The 4,543-nt window shown below is 38.5% G+C and overlaps 1 long non-coding RNA gene across 1 annotated transcript in view; it reads right to left on the minus strand.

The window, feature by feature from the left end:
* Positions 1-1,583: 1,583 nt before the first annotated feature.
* The window catches only part of LOC114580491, a 5,350-nt gene continuing 2,390 nt past the window's right edge, over positions 1,584-4,543 (minus strand). Inside the window, exon 3 of the long non-coding RNA XR_003701927.1 lies at positions 1,584-2,197. This is a non-coding gene — a long non-coding RNA (uncharacterized LOC114580491). The remainder of the gene's footprint in view (positions 2,198-4,543) is intronic.

A 4,543-nucleotide genomic window follows, 5' to 3' on the forward strand; every position in this document is an offset into this window, starting at 1 on the left:
TTTATTATCCGATGTCGAATTGGTTTGGTAGTAGAAGAATATCTATATGATGTTGCTAGTCACGTCTGTTTAATTGGTGAATGTGTATTTTTGAGATTTTGTGTAAATTTGCCACTGTTTATTAAGCTGCCCGATTTCGTATATTTCTGATTTTCCCTGATTGATAGATTTGAATTGATATGTGCAGAATGACTATGATTAATGATCGTTTTAGATTTCTTTAATATTTATTATTTCATCGATTATTGCATTGACTATTGATTGATATTGATTTGAGCATCTGAAAGACAAGTGGAATCTAGTTGAACGTTGGTTATGAAACCAACGTATGGATTTCTACAGCACAGATCTGGATTTCTACAACAGAGCATCATTTGATAAAGCCAGTTAATCTGGTTGATGTCTTACAAGCAGCAACTAGTGAATAATAGCTCAAGTTATTCTGGGTTGATGTCTACACAGCATTATTTGGATAACTAGCAGTTAATCTGGTTGATGTCTACACCGCACTATTGATAATAGCTCGTTAATTGGTTGATGTCTAACACAGCACTATTGATAATGAGCTAGTGTTTGTGCTTTGTCGAGTAAGACCATGTGTATGTATTTGCATGTATACGATTTGCATGATGGATTTCCTGAATCTGCATTGATTTATTTGATCGTTGAATGGATTTATCGAATTGATTTCTTATATAACGGATCATTGACTTCATTGTTGCTCATGCGCATGTGATAACTATACTTGTATATGGACATAAACGGTAATGATTTATAGATTCATTGAGTATTATTGATTCGGCAATTTGATCTTTGATTGCTTCCATTGAGTTTATGTGATAAAGACAGATTAAGATTTATCCGATCGCTTTTCCGATTGTTGATCCGACTTCGCTTTTATCGACTGGATTTGATTGATTGATTGATTCGATGGATTTATTGGAATTTTTAATTGAATTTATTGTCTTGCTTTTTGCCGATTGTTTTATCACTTGATTTGATCATAGATACTGGCACCAACATGGATATGGAGTCTGTGTATGGATTTATAGATAGTGACGACTGCATATTGATATAGAGTGTATCGATTGGATAAAGATCCGATATATACATTAATTAGATATGATGTATGACTATATTGGATACTAATGATCGAAGATCCTGATACGGTGCTTATTGATATAGATCTGCTACATTGACTCGTCGGTGCCGTTCTCGATTGATTGATTGAAATGAAATATTGCCCGTATGGATTAATGGATTTGATTTATCGTAGAATAGATTTCTTTGATTTCTTTTGACCTGATGATTTCATCGTATTGATTTAATTTCAATTGATCTTTCGCCGTATTGATTAGATTGTTTATTGGGATTTGAGTCGATTGCTATAATTGACTGGAAAGTGCTTTATTGATTGAGATGATTCCCCTACTGTAGCATCGTACGTCGTCATTATTGAATCTATCGTAGTATCATTGAATATTGATTGCTAGTCTCGCGTACTGAATTAATTGATGCTATTAATTGATACAGACATCTTATTGATTGGACAAGTGATATGACATCTTATTGATTAGACAAGTGATATAGATTCAACGAATTGACTAGACGACGCGATAGAGATTGAGCTGATAGTATTGATTGATAGACACTACTACGATGGATAGATATTGGCTTCCAGTCACTTACTGATTTGATTGCAATTTATCGATGTTTTTACCGTTGTATTGATAATCGACTATTGATTTCCGTACGGCATTGACTTACTGATTTGATTTCTGCTGTATAGACTTGATTTCATTGACTCTGGATTCCGCATTGCATAGACTCATTGACCATTGATTGACTTGATTTTATCGACCTGCATATTGATAGCATCGCCGTGCTTTGATTTCAGTTGTAGGCTTTGGTGACCTGCTGGGCTTTGTAAGCTCATTATATGTGGTTAATATTTCAGGTGCAGGGCCTCCAGTCTGAAGATCTTTCTGTCGAGTTCAGCTTTTTGTTTTGTAGCCTTTGGTAGGCTTTCTTTTGTAGCCTGTGTGGCTAGTGTAGATATTTCTTTTGGACTCTTTTGTCTGTTCTCTGATTGTACTATATGTGAATTATAGTATCCGCTGCTGTTTCTTTTCTGTAATATAATTATCTCTGGCTCTGGATATATGTATGGATGGATAGATGAGGAAACCGATAGAAACTGAAAAAAAAAATGAATGATCGATCAGATGAATCTTTTCGCTACACGGATCTTGGGTTGTTATAGAATCTCCTTTTGAATTGATAAAAAAGATCAGAATCAGATTCCGTAATTGAGTGTCTCGTTACTCCTATTTTTGTAAATTTAATTTATGTAGTATTCTAACACATGTAAAAGGAATGCAAAGCAATCAGAATAAACCGGTCTTTCACGCCCGAACAAAATACATCGAGATTGACCACCATTTCATTCACCATTGTTGACCTACAAAGCAAATAATTTTTTTTTTTGGAATCACTGCATACCTGCCCGCTTTGCCCAAATCATGTGTAAATCTCATCACTATAGACGCCCCATACCACTGCGAACGGCGCCAACTTGTCACATCGATTGCGTGCAAAAATCCAACTCAACTGCCCTTTGTATCGTTAAAATGAGAGCAGAGCTCTCATTCTCGTGGCCTTTGATTCCTCTCATCCCATGTGAGCTTCACCCCATTCCCAATTTCTTGGATCAAGAGAGAGAGAGAGAGAGAGAGAGAGAGAGAGAGAGAGAGAGAGAGCATTTCAACTACCTATCGGCAATCTCCTCCTGTCATAGCCGATCGGACCTCTACTCCAATCTTCCGCCCCTTTCTTCTTCGCAAGACCCAACCGAAGCTCCCGTCGACCTTCATCCATCATCGAATCCCCTTTCCATTGAGCTTTTATTTGGTCTGGTGAACGTACACAACTCTACGTTCAGCCGCCAGTAGAATCGCGCCACGTGTTTTCATTATTTACCGCGCACCCCGACAACCCGACCCGGAACAGACCCAAGATTGCTCGATATTTCTCAGTATTGCTAGGTATTGGTCGATTTTGCTCGACAATAACCAATACCAAGCAATACCGAGCAAATACCTAGCAACACCGAGCAAATACCGAGTTGTACCGAGTTTTTTCTAGAAATACCTAGCAATACCGAGCAAATCCCTAGCAATATCGAGCAAATACTGAGTTGTACCGAGTTGTAGAAAAGCTCGGTACAACTCCGTATTTTCATAGTATTGGTCTTCACAGAGCGGTATTTCTCATTTTTGCAAAGCAATAGAGAGCAAATACCTAGCAAATACCGAGCAATACCGAGAAAATCGCGAACATAGCATTCCCGGGTTCCGGTCCAGGTCAAATCGTCGGGCCGCGCGGTAAAAAGTAATAGCACGTGGCGACATGTTATTGGTGGCTGAACGTAGCTCTACGTCCGGTCAGAGGACGTAATAATTGTTCTTTTTCATTCGAGCTTCTATTTGCAAACCCCAAATCTGTCCAAGCCTCCCTAACCGAGGTCTTTGTCCGATCCAGCCCAAGAAGCCGCCGACCATACCTATATATCAAGGACCAAGCTTTCTCACACACTGAAGCCTGTCACCCCCTTCTTCCAATCGGTCCACTGCCCTAGTCCCAATCAAATACCTCACTCAAACCCACTTATAATCTTTCTAAAGCCCACTAGTCCACTTATCCGAAACGATGGAGTAAACAAAACTAAAAAATCCGAGAGAGAGTAGAGGGTAAGAGAATCTCCACTAGTCATTAACATCAGAACGCATGATGACAATCATGTTGAGGAATTGTGCCTGCAAGTTTCCCTACGGTGTGCCCGAAAACACCATCCAAGAGGAAGAGAGAGGCGCCCCAAAGAAAAACAAAGGAACAACATAGGACAACCCAATAAATGAGATTTTCATGGTTGCATTTTTCTTTCAATACTTCCTAAGATCTACATGATCGCTTAGGGGTCTGGACAGCTGTTGAAAAAGAGCAAGGGAATTTCCCCACGTTGGGTACTTTAATTTTTATGCCCCTCGTGCTACCTATAGCGCTCCGGAGATTATCCGCATCGATCGCAAGCCGCCGCATCAGTTTTCCTCCCTACTATGCTACGTAGAGCGCGTAGGGGGTTTGCCGCTCGTCGCAAACTTCAAGAGGGGATTTTTAAGTTAGGAAAATTTTACCTTTGCACCCAACGCGGTGGTTGACGATGGCGAAGCGCAAAATACCCAAAACTCATCTCTTCTTTTTTTTTTATTTTCCTTTTTTTTTGAAACTTTGTTTTCTTTGTTTTTTTGCTTTCTTTTTCTTATTTTCCACAGTTGTTATGAGCTACAAAATGAGTAATAATAACTATATTACTAATAGATATTTTAATAATAATGGGGATAATAATAGAACATATAATAAGTAATAAATAATATTAGCATCACACACAACATTATAATGTCTAGCATAAGCCTAATAGAGAACATAACCTTAAATAAGGAATTACCTAGGGTTAAACTTGGTTTTGGATTTGAGAGTTGGGGTT

This window comes from Dendrobium catenatum, unplaced genomic scaffold (genome assembly GCF_001605985.2).
Source record: "Dendrobium catenatum unplaced genomic scaffold, ASM160598v2 fragScaff_scaffold_1056, whole genome shotgun sequence".
NCBI lineage: Eukaryota > Viridiplantae > Streptophyta > Magnoliopsida > Asparagales > Orchidaceae > Dendrobium > Dendrobium catenatum.